The sequence below is a fragment of the Furipterus horrens genome, unplaced genomic scaffold, assembly GCF_987537825.1.
Source record: "Furipterus horrens unplaced genomic scaffold, mFurHor1.1.pri manual_scaffold_3, whole genome shotgun sequence".
NCBI classification, from domain to species: Eukaryota; Metazoa; Chordata; class Mammalia; order Chiroptera; family Furipteridae; genus Furipterus; species Furipterus horrens.
The window spans coordinates 109,483,954-109,501,863 of NW_028327173.1; the positions used below are offsets into that span (position 1 = coordinate 109,483,954).

Sequence of the window (17,910 nt, forward strand, 5' to 3'; positions counted from 1 at the left end):
ATAATTAAAAATCATAATAATGTGAAACAGACAGCTATCTCATAAAATAGGAAACATTTTCAAGGAAACAAAAGAGAGGCAAGTCATTGGGGTCAAAGGTCACCCAGAGGCCAAGGGAAACAATAAAAGGCAACTGGGTTTAGCAAGAATAAAACTGTTACCATATCCTTTTTCTTCTACTCCATTGTCAATGGCCATGCAAATCTGTTCTCTTCCTGTCTCTTCTGTCTATCTTGTTGGTCTCCCAGGACTAGAAAAATATCAACAATAACCCAGCCCTCACTAATGAGCTGTGTAGGATGGGTAAGGACTCTTATACTGAGACCTCTTTGATCATTATTTCATGCTGAGGTTTCAGAAACCAGCCTCTCAAGGTCTGTCCTCTTATTCGGGCTGCTTTTTTGTATTTCTAGTTTCGTCCTGCTGATGGCCCACCTAAGATGAATAATAAAGGCACCAGGTTATCAGCTCCACACCACACTCTCCACTTGCTGAGGTTTCCTACTTTGGTGGTGGCATCGCCAAACTAACAGTGAAAAAAGCTCAAAGCTCACCTGGGCTTCTGTGATTCCCCCTCCCATATGCCCTAGATCCAGTCTTTTGCCAACAACTCAACTCTTCATTTGTATTGTCTCTCAGATTTACAAACGATCTCTCCCTCCACTTCCACGAGCCTCATCCAAATCATCATTCAGATCATTACAGTTAGTGTTTCTCTAATTTGTCAAAAATCAGAGGGGCATATTTCTGGGTTCTCTGTTCTGTTCCACTGATCTATGTACCAATCCCTCTGCCAATACCACACAGTCTTGATTATTGTACTTACGTAAGTCTTGAAACCTGGTAGACTGATTCCTTCTATTATGTTCTTTTTCAAAATTATCTGCGCAAGTTTGACTATAATGTATCTTGGTATGGATTTCTCTTTGGAATTCACTAAGCATTGTGAATCTGTAGGTTTGTGTCTTAGCCTAATCCTAGGATGTTTTCAACAATTAACTCATTGAGTACTTTTTTTCAGTCCCACTCTCTTTCTTTTCTTCTAGGCTTTCAAACACACATTACATTTTTTGTTAAGGCCTACAGGTCATTGAGGACCCATTCTTTTTTCTTCCTCCAGCCTATTTTCTCTATTGTTCAGACTGGGTAATTTTTATTGCTATACATTCAAAGTCATTACTTCTTTCCTTTGTCATTTCCATTCTCCTGTTTAGACCATCCAGTGAGATTTTATTTCAGTTACTATTTTATTCAGTTCTAAAATTTTCTTTTGGTTCTTCTTTATATCTTCAATTTCTTTGCTGAGTCTCTTTCTATTTTTTTCTCGCTTCTTTCAAGCATTACTATTGCTTATTGAAGCATTGTTACGATGGCTGCTTCAAAACTTTTGTCAGATAGTTCTCACATGTCTGTCTTCTCAGCGTGGCATCTACTTATAGTCATTCTTCATTCAGTTTGAGATCTTCCTGATTCTTGGTAAGATGAGTGATTTTCAGTTAAAACTTGGACATTTCAGGTATAATGTTACGAGACCCTAGGTTTTCCTTAAACCTGACACTGCTCCAGCAGGGGAAGGTGGGCACCACCTCATTATGGTCAGGTAGGGCTGGAAGTCCAGGTTCCCCACTTGGCCTCCACTGATACCCAAGGGGAGAAGGGGAACCCTTCATTATTGTTGAGCAGGGGTGGGAGTTCCAGCTACCCGACAGGTCTCCATGGATACTTCCCTGGCTGGGAGGGATAGTAGTATGTGTGGGGGGGGGGGCTGTTGGGGGACGGAGAGAGTGAAACATGGCCTTGTTAGTTTGTCAAGAGTCCTGACTCTGCACTAGGCTTCCTCTGACCACCTCAGTGGGGAGAAGCAGGGATATCTCAGTACTGCTGAGCAGGAGTGAAAGTCCAGGCTCCCCACACATCTCACCTGAGAAAAAGGTGCTCAGAAATGGTCTAGGCTACCACCATTCATTTAGGAAAGAAGAATTAGTGAGTCCAGAGATGAAGCATGGATTGCTGGAGGTCAAATGGCAAGTTAGTGGTGACGTCAGAACTCAATGCCCATGCCCTTGGCTCCAAGACCACTTATCTATAAACCAAGGCTTCTAAAGCACAGGACAAGCCAGCCCCCAACTCAATATAAAAGTCTAACGAGCCAAAGGATAGTGGCTCCCTCCCTCCACATCCTGCCAGACCCCAAGGCCAGAAAGCATACCTGTTTAGGTTCCATCATCCCCTAAACAACACAAACACACATCTACTCAAGAGACCTTCTAATCCAACACACACAGAAAAACCATACTTGTGAGCCACGAAGGACAGCATCACAGTCACCTTCGGGGCTGGAGGTCTTCCATCTGGAGAGGATCTTGGCTTTCCTACTGTTGGAATCCCTGACACAAACATACATCCAGGAGCTGCAGAACTCAGGGCAGCTGGCAGGCTAAGCTCCTGCCTGGAGAGCTGGTCTGCACCCCGCTGGAGGCGCCCTCCTTAGTCTTAGGGACTCTTGTCTGGCCCTGTCTGGAGGTCTCAGGGCAGCATTGCTTATTCTCCCGCAAGGGAAAGCTGGTGATTCAGGAGAGGAAACTACTTTCTAACAGCCTTTGTTTTTGTTTCCATTTAAAAAGGTTACTGACTTTACTGCATGTGGGAAGAACCAAAAGTAACCATTTCAAAGAGAATCAGCATGTTTTGGAGCTAACCAAACATACAGAATTTCTGGGTGGGGAGTAAAAGAAAGAAAGAAAGAAAACAAAATGTTCATCCCACATTTACCATGTGCCAGACACAAGCCTTGGTGTTCCTTCCATGTGCTCCCTGGGCAATTACAATAAAAGTTCCAGGCAGAATCAAGTTCCAAACCCTCATCATAGGCCATCAGTCTGTTGACAGTCAGGCAGAGTTGTTGTATTCTAGGAGAGTTTGAAATAATAAACAGTTTTATGGTATACAACTTGAATCATGAAATTTAATAAACTCATTTGATGCCCACATTTCTAAATAATATGATTTAAATTGTTACAGTCATTAGAATAACTTCTTAAAAAATTACAAATTGTGTTGAAATAATTGCCTATACTGGTCGTATACTGATTGTCTATCATACAGGCTGATAATAGAACTTATGAATTAAGCTATACTTTAACGAGCCCTGGAACTTCTATGAGTGATTTTGTTCACCATTGGGATATTGTAACATTCACTCTTCTTACAACTTAAAACAATTTTCAGATATTATAGTCATCTAGACCAGGCGTCAGCAACCTCTGGCCAGTAGGCCAAACCTGTCCCAACTGCCTGTTTTTGTCAAATGGTTGAACAAAAATCAGAAGAAGGAAACTATTTTATGATGTGAAAATTATATGAAATTCAAATTGCAGTGTCCATAAATAAAATTTTACTGGAATACAGCCCAGCTCATTCATTTATGTATTGTCTATGGCTGCTTTTGTGCTCAAAAGGCAGAGCTGATTAGTCACAACGAAGACCATACAGCACACAAAACTGAAATACTAACTCTCTGGCCCTTTACAAAAAAAGTCTGCTGACCCCTGATCTAGACAGTCTGTCTAATGATGATGCCAGACTAAAAACACACTGAGCCGATAATGACAGCACCAACAACAACCCTACCAAGGAGGCCAAGTAACTGTCATGAGATACCAAGTGGGCCATTTATGAGAGAACTCACTGTGCAATGTTAGAGATAACACCTACTAGGTGAAAAGCAACATTAAGGCAAAACTCTGATACATCCTGAGAGTGTACCAAGCACATATGCATGCTCTTTACATTTATTCCATGGGGGAAAACAAATAGTCTGAATAATGAGACATCTGAATCCTGTGAGGTCCTCAAGAATGCAGCCCTCCCATAAAACATAACAGGCCTTCTACTTCCTTTCTCCCCACCCCCATCCCCCATATTGTTCCCTTTATAAAGGTTGCGGGGAGGGATCAAGTGTCTCTGAATTCCCACCCATCTCAGTCTGATGCCCTTCTTCTGGGCCCCTAGCCTCTCTACTACATCATGTTGATCACACTGATGATCCTGTCCGCCTGTCCCCAGGCAGAAACCCTATCTTCATCTTTAAGCTGGATGGACCTTGCAGTTCTCTCTAAGGCATATAGTAGGCGCTTTGTTTCATCACAGGAACGAACACTGTACATATGCTGTCTGCTCTAACTCCCACAGCACATACCATGATTATTAGTTCACACACGAACAAGGAAACCGAAGCTCCAGGAGCTTGCTGTTTAAGCCACACAGGCTGAATAAGTGGCAAAGTCACGACTGGGATTCATGCCGTTCACAAAGCAGGGCACCTGATGCCTAGGAGGGCTCAGAAGTACTGGATGCAAGAGAACGAGTGCATGGCAACACCCACACAGAACCTCAGGAGCATATTAGCATGAGCTCAGAAAGTTACCAAGGGCTTAGTGAAAGAAGCCAGTCACAGAAGAGCATGTACTGTATGAGTCCACGTACATGTGAACACCGTATGGTCACTGACGTAGTTTCACTGTATGGAACAGAGAAAGTCCCCACCTCACAGCATCTCTTACATCTCTTGCTAGGAGAGGTGCTGAGTTCCCCAATGTGAGCGTGAGGAAAGAACAGTGCCTACTAAGGAATGGAAAGGAGAGGCAGAGAACAAGCACCCATTCTCTTTCTCGGTACTCTCACAGGCTCCTGGTGCATCTTTGCTGACAAGATTCTGAGCAGCATGAATGTTAACGGAAAGGCTCCTGTTTTTGACCTGGTACATTACATGGCTGGGAACTGAGTTTTCAAAACAGAATGTGAGATTTCAAAAGAAGAAAGGAAGGAAGGAAGGAATAAAGGAGGGAAGGAAGGCAGAAAAGAAAGGAAGAAAGAAAAAGAAATGACAGCATACTGAACATTCATTTTGGTAGTACTAATTTTTTGATTAGGAAAAAGCTAGAAAACTTAGATTGCTAACAGAGAGTGGGTAATGATGGTGGAGAAAAATGACAGAAATGGTCATTAGGCTTAAACATTTGAAACTTGCCCTGGCTGGGTGGCTCAATTGGCTGGAACATCGTCCCATACACCAAAAGGTTGAGGGTTCATACCCTAGTCCGGGCACACAACTAGTTTGCAGATTCGATCCCCAGTTGGGGTGCATGTGGGAGGCAGCCGATCAATGTTTCTTTTTCACATCGGTCTCTCTTTCTCTCTTTCTCTTTCTTCCTTTCTTTCTAAAATAAATAAAAACAGATTCGGGTAAGGATTTTTAAAAACTGGGAACCCTGACTAGGTCAAGAGTGGGACATGTTTACACATAATCATGTATGAAAAAGACAAATATACACATGCTTAAATTAAAATATAGGCAAGTATCAAGGAGAAAACAATAATGTAAGCTGTTAGTGTACTACACAGATATGTGAAGTGAGGGAGGAAGGGGAGAAGGAGGAAGTAGAGTAGGAAGGGGAGGGGGAAGGGGAAAAAGGAGGGAGGGCGGGCTGCGTTGCTAACATTAAATGTACAGCATAACATAAAAAATAACAGAGTTGTGGAATTATAAATTATACAGTCTTTCTGCAAATCTATTTGACTCTATGTATTAAATGCCTTATGAATATTTTTATCTTTTGTCCAGAAACAATACGATGCATTAACAGAAGTATAAAAAACACACAAAAGATAACTATATTTATAAATATATAAACCATGTTGAAAAACTGAAGACAAATGTATCCAAAAATAGGGGACTGTTTAAGCAACATTAATATTTTTAAAATATTCTGCAGCCATTAATAAAATCATGCTTTGGAAGAATAGCGACTATTAAGTACATAGAAAATGTAACCCTATGTAACAATGCATCTAACAATAAATGTAACAATACAGTGAAAAAATTAGTGAACAAAACAATATGTTCGACATGATACCAGTTTTATAAAACAGTGTGTTATGTGGCCCAGGTCAAGTAGCTTACTTGGTTAGAGCATCATCCTAATATGCCAAAGTTGTGGGTTTGATCCCCCATCAAGGCACATATAAGAATAACTAATGAATGCATAATGAAGGTGAAACAACAAATTAGTGCCCCCCTCTCTCTCTCTCTCTCATCAATAAATTTTTAAAATTAAGAAAAAAAGTATATATATATATATATATTTTTTTTTTTTTTTTTAGATAGGTAGATAGTAGGAAGATGCACATTAAAATAATGGCCATCATTGGTTGGGGAATGATGATTTTAATTTTCTTCTTTGTGATTTTCTGTATTTTGTAAGTTTTCTACAATAAATATACCTCACCTTTGTAATCAGAAAAAAATTAAGTATTATATGTAGAAACCTAAAAGGCCAATGAGCAGTGCTGTCTCAGCACATGGCACTGAACACCACGCTGCAGCCACAGAAGCAGGCGGTATAGGCGCAAGGTCTGCACAGCACCTCCCCGCCAGGGTCCATGGCACCCACACCACCTCTCCAGGATGGATCCTCATAGGCTTTGCCAATGGCACGAGCCAAGAGCAGCCCAACAAGGTGTCCTGAGGGAAGAGGCTGAGCCTCTCTGCTACTGCAGACCTAGGAGCCCAGCCAGCCCCTACCCACCCCTACCTTCACACTGGGAAAGGAGCTCTCACTGCACCTGCCCCCATTTTTAGTTCTTTCACGTCTGCCCACAGTAAAAACTGGGCATCATTTTGCACTGCATCTGATCTGAGACTATAACTTCATCCCTTCTCTAAACAAAATAGTCAGCCTTACTTTTTATTTTAAAAGTGGGTGACACCACAATAGAAAGGAATGGAGTGCTAATATATACTGCAACATCAACAAAGCATGAGAACGTTATTCTTAGTGAAGGAAGCCAGTCACCAAAGACCACATATTGTGTGATTTCATTTACATGAAATGTCCAGAATCCATAGAAACAGAAAGTGGTTTCCAGGAACTGGGACAGGGAGGAGTGGGGAGTGACTTCTAATGGGCTTGGAGTTTCTTTTTGAGATGATGAACATATTCTAGAATTAGATAATGTTTATTCACAACTTTGTGAATAAACTAAAATCCACTAAATTATACACTTTAAAATGATGAATTTTAGACTTTTCAGTGGATTACAATTAGACTGAGGCACTGACCCCAGAGCACATGTTTTGGAATCAGATGAACTGGAATTCAAACAAAACTCTGACATCTACTTGCTGTGTGAATCTGTGCAAGTTCCTTAACCTCTCTGATCCTCAGGTTCCTAGGTTGTAGAACAGGAGTAGTAATGACCAGCTCACATGGATTATTGAGAGGATTAAATAAGTTAATGCAGTATCTGACATGGAACTCTCTAATATAGCAGTTCCTTCTGCCTGAGCCAGCCAAAAGATCTTTTGGACTTCAAGCAGAATGAAATCCTGGGCCTCAACTAAAACCTCACTAAAGTCAATCAGGGCCTGGGCACCTGTCTGTTCTGGAAAATACACTCAATGGAGCAAGAGGCTAGAATGTCAGTGCATAGCCTCTGATGAGACTTCAGAACTTGAAGACATGGCTCCACTTCCAAGTCTCACCTATAGCCACCAATAAAACCCCTCATCTCCAAGGTCTCCAAGGGCCTCCCGGCTGCCTCCACTCAACATCCATAAGTGTTACTATTAATAGCTTCAATCAAGGATGAGGCAAAGGGACTCAGAGAAAGCAGAAAAGGAAACAGAGCTTTAATTTGTATCCATTTTTTAACTTTTTAAAAGTTCGCTTTATCAAATGATACATTTTGTTTAAAAAAAGTTTACACAGTTGAAGAGAAAGCACAGGTCAGCAGTATCTTTATAATACTAAAAAACGAAATCAAAGACTTTGTTTTTAAACAATCCGCTCTCCCTGGCCCTAAAACATTATTGTGAGCCTTATTATAGGAAGGACTGTCTCTACAGCTCAAGTTTTGCTCTCAAAGCAGCTACCCTCTCTCCCTCAGCCTCCTCCCTCATCTGTCATGTCACGTCACAGCAAGGCTGGCATCGGGGAGAGCCGGTGAGGCTGTGCCACAAGAGCCCAGGCCGTCGTCACTGCCCAGCCCCACAGGTCTGGCGGCCAGGCGTGGAGGCGGGGCAAGGGAGCAGGCAGAGTAATAAAAGGGCAGCTGGAGGCCAGGGAGCCAGCAGCAAAGGGAGGGGCGAGAGGACCAGAATTCAAGGCATGTGAGGGTCAGGGGTCAAACAAGCAAGATCAATCAGATTAGCTGTCAATTCACCCTAAGGAAGTCTTAGAGGGGGGAAGAGAAGCTGCTTAGATACTTTGGAGATCTGCTCTCAGATCTTAGGGAGGATAAGTGAGAAAAAAATGCTAGCTAACATTCACACGACTGCTTTAAGCATTTTACGTTGTCATGAATCGCACCCATGACCCCCATTTTACAGGCCGGAAAGCTACAGCACATGAAGTTAAGGAAGCTGTTCAGGGACACACAGCACAGTGCAGTCAAGACCTAAAGTCAGGCTGTCCCAGTATCCCGGTGCTGCTGCTGCTGCTGCCCACCGGGGGAGGAGGGGGTCGCTGCGGGAGGTGGTGCCCGGCAGTGCAAGACTCAATACTCCTGTCTTCTTGAAAATGACAAGCAACCTGAGGCTCTGTGCTTCAGTAGGGAAAGTCTGTTCAGAGGACAGATCTGTAACTTGCTGATATGATCCAAGCAATCTCCCACTAGTCTGTGTACCCATTTTCACCAGACATTCATCTCTTTCTTGACTGAGCTTGCAAGAAAAATGGTTAAGCCCAAAACACGGTTTGTGGCCCTACCCCAGCCCCAGTAGTCCTATGGCTGCATCCTTTTACTGGATGCCTGCAGCTAATCCTGTTGCCATTTCCCTGCTGGTACTCTGAGGACCACGGCCTAAAGGGTTAACATCTCATATCCTCCCTTCTTTCAAGCCTAATCCTCATCCTGAGCTGGGTGCATTCCAAGCCCACCTGGAGCAGGTCAAGACGAGCCTGGCCCATGGCTGGCCCTTCATTTCCCCTGGCAGGAGATTAGATGGGGCGCCCATTAATCACTCATTACTTGGGTCCTCACTGCTGGCCAGCCCTCAGGAAGCCAGCCAGCTGGCTGAGCGGGTGGGACAGGCCCCGCCCCTGTCCAGCCCAGCCCAGGTCACGGGCCGCCCAGTGCCACCCTTCTGGGACCAGACACCACAGTGCAAGCCTGTCCCTGTGTTCTCTCTCTGGACCACACCCAAGAGAGGGGTTAAGGGACAACACTGCCAGGGAACCACTGAGTGATCAGCTTCAGCAAGGCACCTCGGAGAGGCCAATGTGCATGCACAGTGTGTTTAGTTAAAAGATTAGGTAAAGAGGACATCGGTAGAAAGAGACCACTATGCCAGGATGACTAACCATTAATAAAGAAAACTGCTGAAGGAAAAAAAAAAAATAAGGAAAGAAAGAAAGAAAGAAAGAAAGAAAGAGAGAGAGAGAGAGAGAGAGAGGAGAGAGAGAGAGAGAGAGAGAGAGAGAGAGAGAGAGAGAGAGAGAGAGAGAGAGAGAGAGAGAGAAAGAGAGAAAGAAAGAAAGAAAGAAAGAAAGAAAGAAAGAAAGAAAGAAAGAAAGGAAGGAAGGAAGGAAGGAAGGAAGGAAGGAAGGAAGGAAGGAAGGAAGGAAGGAAGGAAGAAAACTGCTGTCTACTTGCTTCTTAGATTCTTTCTGGAGTGGGGAGAGGATACTGAATGGAGAATTCATGATTGTTATTACTGCACAGCTGGGGGTGTTCATTTGCTGGGTTTCAATATGAGGTTGCAAAAGTCAGCCCTTGAGACACAAATCCCCTGGAACTGAGAGGGCCTAAGATGATATATTTTTCTATAGCACATATATTGAGCACTGATCAGGTGCAAAATAGATAAGATAGATGGGACAAAAACTGACACTGAGCACCTACTGTGTGCCAGGCCTCTGCCCAATGCTGTGCATGCCTCCATACTGGCCCCTACACTACCCTCCAGGCTTTGCCCATCCCTTTATTACAGATGGGGAAGCCGAGGTTAGGGGTTGGAAAGGGGAAGGATAAAGACATCTAAATGAAGAAATCTGTCAATGACCAGACCCCATCTTGGTGCAACTCACGATGCCTGGAGAGAGTCACTGGCAAGGCATGGTCAGCCCTATTTGGGGAGTCCCAGCCTATTTCTTACCCCAGGAAACTTGGGACTCCCAAACAACCCACCCTGATCCTTCTTCCTCAGCACTTGCTCCAGCCCAGAAAGAAATTCACAGTGAGCATGATGGAGGCGGACTTTCATGCATGCTCCCATCAGCAGGTGGGGAGTGTGCTTTCAGGACTGAAGACCCCTTTCACCAAAAGAGGGTGCACCACCTGGCTGGGCATCATGCTCCACGGCTCACCCCTTAGAGTCAAAGGCCTCTGTTAAAAGGGAACCTGCTACCTGGGATAAAGTGGTTTATGAACTGACTACCTGTTACTAGCACCTCAAACCTGAGCCTGCAGAAGAATCACCTGAGACAGTCTTTAAAATGTCAACCCCTAGGCCCACCTCTACCCCGGAATCTTTTTTAAAAATTTCCACCAGATCCTAACTCTGATTCAGATGTTCTGAAGACAATTCTTTCAGGAAAGAATGATACACTGGAAAGAGCCCCAGACTAGAGAACTGGGTTCTAAGATTTAGGTTCAAGACTTGAGTTGTTGACCTCAGGCAAGTAACCCGGAATCTTCTTCCTTATAAAATACAGATAATAATGTCTCCATCACAGGTTCCTGGGAGGATTAAAATACCAAGCACAGCATACACCAGTGCTCACTAAATATAATCTGAATAAGTTCATCAGGCCAGCGAGGCTCCAGAAACCAGAGAAGTCAATGATGGTGCACTGGGAAAGGAAAGAGGGCAAAACAGGCCCAGGAGATGTGGGGAGTCCCAGGATCAGGGCACAGGTCCTGCCAAGGAGGAGAGAAGAGGGGGACCCTAAAAGAGAACAGAGTCAGTAGAGCAGCCTAAAGCCAGGGCCTCCCACTGAACAGCCCCTCCCACCATTCTCAGCGTCAACCTGTGTCATGTGTTAGCTTCTGATAAAACATTTCTAGCCCATTATTTTCACAGAAGAGACAGTCATTAAATGCACATGAAACCTATCCACACATACATAAATAAATATCACAATTCTGGGCATGCACACACAAAAAATAAAAAGGAGGATATGCAGAGAAAAGTGGAGAAAGATGGGGAAAGTGGGACCCCGTCAAGGCATGTTTTGGAGTTTGCTGACCCCAGTAATGAACCAGCACTGTGCTACCATCCGGGGGACACCCACAGAGAAGAGGCCAAGGGGTGGCTTGGAGGAACTTCAGGTTGTCTGAGAAGAGGTAGCTCACTCACACAGACACGTTCAGGCTGAAGAGAGTCAGTGTAGAGAATGCAGGAGAACACAGAAGGTGGGTCTAGGGAGGAGAGAGAGGGGAGTGTGCAAGGAGGCTGGGATACACTCCCTGGTGAGACCTGGATTAGCAGAGAGGACATCTGAATTTCTGAGCCACGATAAAGAGGTTGGGTAAACCTAGTGAAGGGTTTCAGGCAGGAAAGGATTGGGGTGCCCTTGAATCAAAAAAGCAGACTGGAATTAAGAGAACTTTAAATGCCCAGATGAAGAATGACCTTGGTTCAACCCTGTCCAGAACAGCACTTTCATATCTCTAGGGCTTTGCTCAAGCTCTTCCCCCTAGCTGGTGCCCCTCCCTTCTTCCAGCCTTTCCCCCCTCTTTGGACTCCTCCTTATGCTTCAAAGCCTAACTCTAACTTCCCTAGCTCCTCCCATGCAGAAAAAATGTGTCCCTCATCTGTGCCTCCTTGATGTTTTGCACACAACCCCCCCCCAATATTCTGCATTGTTTTGTGGTTATTTCTTTATGTCTCCTTCTCTCCCAGGTGGCCATTAATCATCTGTTAGCCTGTCAACAAATTGAGGGCAAGGATATTGTCTTGTTCTTCCTTGAAGCTCCAACATATAGTAACAGTCCCTGGCACACAGAAGATACTTGAAAATATCTGCTGGAGGCAAATTAAATAAAAATGAATCTGGGTTAGGGGGGGCAGCATTGTGATTTCTTGAGAGGAATGATGTGGTGAAATCAGAATTTTAGGAATATTAATCTGTCAGCATGAAAGAAGATGGATTAAAATGAAAAAAGAGACTTGTGGCCAGGAGTCAAGAGAGGAGATTATCACTGTAATTTGGACATAAGGTGGAGGCAGAGAGAATGGAGACAGAAAAATAACTTTTTGATATATCACAAAAGAATGTAGAAGGGACGTGGTAATGAATGAGCAATAAATGTGGGGGATGGGGTGAGGGGAGTCGGGAGCATTCGAACATTAAGATTCTTGGACAACTGGGAGAAAGGTGGTGCCATGGAGAGAAATGTGGGGGACTGAGGAGAGGGGTGGTACCTGGCCTCTCCCTCAGATAATTGGTTGCAATCACAACAAGTATTTCTAGACAAAACAAAAGCCACAACACCTCCAAATCAGAATTTCCAACCCTGATCTTACTCCCCAGCTCTGGGTTTTATTTAATTTAATTTATTCTTTTCCAGACGGCCAGATAGAAACACTTTTACATGGCAGGAGAGACCCAGATAAAGATAAGGCCCGCCTGACGCCCTGCTCAGTGCTGGGCACAGACAAGCCCACGTGAGCTGAACCCAGCAGCCCTCCCCACAAAAGTCCAGCCAGATGCACTGCCTATTCAGTAAGGACTCCAATATTCTGATCACCCACTCTCACTTCCCAGGCTGGGGATCTCTGGGGAAACCCCTGCTCCAGCTCTGCAAAGGTTTATAGGAAAGTCCCAGGACTCCCATTTGCTTCCTCACATTAATTCCTGGGAGAGGATTTTGTTTGCTAAAGGAATTCAACTATGGTGCCAACAAAAATTTATAGGAATTGTGAAGTACTGTATCTAAATCACGTTCTTAAAATGTTTGTGTTTTTATATATTGAAACTCAGTACGATCTTATGAAACCCAAGCACTTTATCACCTTTATCAATGAAGTAGAAGTCTTGCAGGTTATGCAGGCTTTAAGAGCTGTGCAACCTTTGAAATATCTTTAGACTATGCTGTGCCTGGGTTCCTTCGGCTGTGAATCGACAGTTGAACAAGGTAATTCCTTAGAACTCTCTTGGGTCTCTGTTTCTCTTACTCTAAATTCCAACAGGCATCCCAGGATGGCTCAGCTACCCAGGTCGAAGACTTCAGCTTCACTTACTGCCTGCAGAAGGGAGACTCGCTGCGTGGTGGAGTCACAAAAGAGACAGGAAGAGACCCAAGTATGCACCATTAACAGGCAATAAGTACTGGAGGCTGGGTGGCACCGGGCTGGGTGTGGACCACGTAGGAAACACCAATCCATACATTGCAGATGCTATTTGGGCCTGAGAACGCCCTGGAGCCCCTTCCCAAGTTACAGCTGATGTTATTTCAAGGAAAAATATATTAATTCCCAGGTCCCTGAAGCCCCAAAGTGAGCTAGCTCTGGAAAAGCTAATTCTAAGAGCGCGCCAAGGGACTGCAGGTACTTGAGCTGCACTTGGGGAAGTGTCCAGAGTTGGTGGAAACAACTCATCCACTCCAACTCCCACAGCCGCTGGGTTGCCACGGCTTAGTTGAGACCCACGCGGCTCTGAGGCTTTTCAGGAAACGGCGTAGCCGAGGCCCGCAGCTCGCCGCGAGTCGGCCGAGACTGGACCAAGTAGCTCTCCGGCCGAGGAGGGGTGGGGGCACGCGGGCTGGGTGTGCACTCGCCGGCCCCTGCCGAGACCCAAAGCGCGCGGGCGCCGACTCCAGGACCGCCGAAGTTGACTGTCCCTAGAGTTTCAGAGTTGGAGGGCGGAGGGGTGAGTGCTGGCTCCGGAGGGACAGAACAAGTCCTCCAGGAAGGGAAGAGAGGGAAGGAGGAGCAGCCGTTAGAGCGGACCAGGCACCGCTGGCTTCCAGAGCCCCATGCGGGCGCAGCCCCGAGCGCCCCGGACACACCCACTGAGTCCCAGCGCCCCGCGCCCGCCCGCGCTGCGGTTCAGAGGGGGCCCGAGAGGCGGCAGCGGCAGAGTCGGGTCGGGGCAGCGCGGACTTAGCGCAAGGGGGCGCGGGGCACGCGGCGCGGGCGGCTCTGCTCACCTGGCGGTCCACGTCCTGGAGAGGCCGGCGGCCGCCTCGCCTCACCTCGCCCCGCGTGGCTCCCGGCGCCGGGCAGCCCGAGCCCGCCTCATGGACAGCCGTCGCCGCCCCGCGCCCACCCTGTACGGACTCCCGCTGCGCCCGGGTTCCGCGTCAGGCTGCGCGGGCGGCCAGCGGCTCGGGCGCGCGCGGAAAGCTCTGGCTTGGAGTTTTGCGATCCGGATAGCCGGGACCCGCGTTCCCTGCGTCCCCCTCCCTCCCGCGCTCGCGGCCTCCTGCTGTCAACTGGAGCCGCTGCTGCTGCCGCCTGCCGGCCGCCTCGGAAAACACCAGCCTCCCAATCCTCCTCCGCGACTGCTGAGAGGACTCTTCCAAAGATGAAAGAGGCAGATCCCTGGGTACCATCCTGCACTTGGATGGACAGTCTAGGCAGAGGCAAGAGGGTGGCGTGAGTGGAAGGGAGCGTGGTCGGGGTTGGCCATGCCTGGTGAGACCAGGAGGTAAGCTAGGGCCACATGGTGGAAGGTCTTGAATTCCAAGTGACTCTTATCCTGAAGTTTATGGGATTTATCGAAGGACTGAAGCACAGGAGGGACATGGGCATCCTCGGGTTTTGGAACAGGAAGCCAGCAAGAAAAAAATGTTCTGTAAACCCAGAGCAGAGAATGCGGTGACTGGAAGAGCCCTTGTCTAAAGGGCACAGAAAGTCACAATCCTCTCGTACTCACACACAAGAGAAGCGTCACTGGGGTCCTGAAGGCAGGAGAAAAGGACAAGAGCCCTCCAAATTCTACCTGCGGCTAGGCAGCATGGGGGAGAGAGAACGCACTCCCTAGCAGGAGCGGTCCAGCTTTGCTTCTTGTTTTATTAAGAGTAATACTGTGTGGTAAGAAAAAACATGCCACAAAATCATCATCATCATCATCATCAAACTTTGATGGGTATATCCAAGCCCATATTTTTATTAATTGGGAAAGATTGGCCCAAAAACGGCATGACCAAAATTACACAGCTAGTTAATGGCAGGAAAAATACTGGAGCTCAGTTTCTTGACTCCTTATACAGTGCTGTATTCCTTACATCCAAAGAGAGTTGTTCGGAGCTACTGAAGTTGGAAACAGAGTGAGGAGAGAAAATGTCTTTTTGTAGCCAAGAAGGGGGTGGGAGTGACCTGAAACATTGTAAGAGGCTATCTAGATACAGGTAGTATCTCCCTAAATAGGAGTCACCCTGTTTGTTTACCACTGCCTCCCAAGTCTGCCAGTAGGAGTTGTTTTAAAAGTGGAGATGCAGGTGCAGGGTGGGACAATGAAGGTGGTGGCAGAAGGCAAGTTGCCTGTCCCAGGGCCAGGCAGAACCAGGGATGGGCACCATGGGGGAAGGGGTGGAGGAAAAGAGCAACAGGACAGAGGACTCCAGGGAAGAAAACATGAAAAAGATAAAGTGGCAAAACAAGGGGTCAGACCAAAGAAAGAGAACCAACTTTGAGGGCCAATTACTGGCCCAGAGCCTGGGTAGAGCCAGTTCTAACTGATTCACGGGTTCAAATGAGATGAAACAATCCCACACTTGATTAAATAGATTCTCATGGTAGGCACCTGGTTTGAATGGGATTACGTTAATTCTGAGTGTCACACATCCCATGGGTCCAAGTAAAGTGGATCTAAGAGTTCTAGTCAATTCTGGCCAATTTAAGCCATTTGACATGGTAGAAAAGTAAAATAACATTGGAATGTACTTAATGCCATTGAATTATACACACACAAAAATTAGTAAAAATGGTAAATTTTATCTAATACATATTTTACCACAAATTTAAAAGGAAAGCAAAACTTATAAAACATGTTCAAATTGGATTGATTTATGAATTCGTTTAAAAGATATGTACTGAATACTGAAAAAGGCTTGGTGTTAGGAAGTAAAGATGAAATTAAAAAAAAATTTTTTAAGTCCAAAAAAGCTCAGAATAAGATGAGGAAGTTGTCATATAGTCAGAAGTCATACTAGTAGGTGGTAGGTGTAATTGCAGGATATGTAGAAGTATCTGAGGACTCACAGGAGGGGAGCAGAAATCTGAGATGTTCCCCCTAAACTGAGTTTTAGAGGGTGAGTGGGGTTCATCAGTAGGGGCTTGGTATGAACAGGGCTCAGGAGCAAAAGATACAGGCTTTTAAAAAAACTAATTTTAGATTTACAGACAAGTAGCAAAATTAGTACAAAGAATTCCCTTATAGATCCCATCCTTACATTTTCTTTTAATGTTAACATCATACATAACCAACGTATAATTATTTATTGACTGAACTTGATCCATCTGACCTAGGCTGGCTCTTCAGAACTATTTTTGATCCCCTTCAAACTGTTTTGATTATATCTTTGGTTATATATCACAGAATGTTCTTTATTTGAAGTCAAGACTATACTGGAAAATCTGTTAATATTTTAAACAGAAAAATACTACATATCGGCACCAGTGAATATTAGTTGTTAAAAAGAAGTTTTTAATCTTTCAGTCCTGATGTGTTTTTCCTTTAACCCCAGTGTGTATGTATGCATGAATCAGATTGGCAGGATCTGGTCCCATAAATGAGACAAGCTACTAATCCTCACCTGTAGAGAGGACAAAGAAGAGTAGGTGTCCAGATCACAGAGGCCACCACCCCAAGGTGTCTCTCTAGCATGTCAGTGTCTTCTATGCACAACATCTTGGTGGGTGGGTTATTAGTTACCTCTTCATACCTGCGCAGTATTTCATACTGTTGTTGGAGACTCTCTGTTTGAAAGCCTCTTTCCATTTGAACTGAAAACTTTTTCCCTGTGACTGCTACCCAGATGACAGACAAAAAGCATAACCCTTTGTCATGTGTCAGCTCTGTATATGTAGGACAGCCCTAGTTTACACTTGTTTTCCCAGTCTAATTATTAATTTATGATTAATAGTGCCCCCTTCACTCTGTTGTGCCAGTGGTGATGATGAATGATCTGGTCATCCTACAGAAGACTTCCTCCACCCACCTCACTAAGGCTGCCCCTTCCCTAGGGCCAAAGCCTCAGCATTCAGCCAGTACTCCTGGGAGGGGGTGCAGCTGGAGCACAGGGTCAGCACTAGCAAGGGTTCCCACATGTTGGAGGACTGATGGCATGCTGCTGAGAGGAACTTCCTGGGATTTCAGAGCAGAGTGTGAACAGACAGCAGGAAAGCAACATGGGACAGCGGGACGTCTGTGGGGACTTAGGAGTAACACAGCTTTGGCACTTCACTAATCAGCACTGACCAGGAAGCTTTTCACCAGCAGAATGTTTCTGGGTACTTGAGTCCCCAAAATTACACTTTGGAAAATACTGCTCTGCATTCTAGACAAACACTGGTGTTTTCATCCTAATGGCATTTCAGGGGGCTGTGCCCTGCAGGGAAGGAAACCCCTATATTATCCCTACTTTGTTATGTTTGGGATGTGGAAGGGAAACAGACATATATTCCAACCCCTAATTTCAGACTCCCATGAGGTACCAGGATCCATCACAATGCTTACAAAATTGTGCCTTTCGTCTTCTTGGTTGTAAACCCTTGCAGGCTGTAAAATCAAGGCAAGCTTGTGCCCAGTGAATAATAAGGAAATAAGGGAAGCAAGCAAACAAACAAAACACAACACAACCATTTTGAGCTGATAAATTTGTCATTGTTTTAAGCAGTTTCTGGGCACCTGGGATGAATGTTAAGAAGCCAGTTGGCTCCTTAACTCAGTTCTTTCTCTT

At 45.4% G+C, this 17,910-nt stretch overlaps 1 long non-coding RNA gene across 1 annotated transcript in view; it reads right to left on the reverse strand.

Annotated features, from left to right (window-relative positions):
* LOC150015732 (uncharacterized) overlaps positions 1-14,247 on the reverse strand; it is an 88,112-nt gene extending 73,865 nt beyond the window's left edge. Inside the window, exon 1 of the long non-coding RNA XR_016509759.1 lies at positions 14,155-14,247. This is a non-coding gene — a long non-coding RNA (uncharacterized LOC150015732). The remainder of the gene's footprint in view (positions 1-14,154) is intronic.
* Between the last annotated feature and the right edge of the window lie 3,663 nt (positions 14,248-17,910).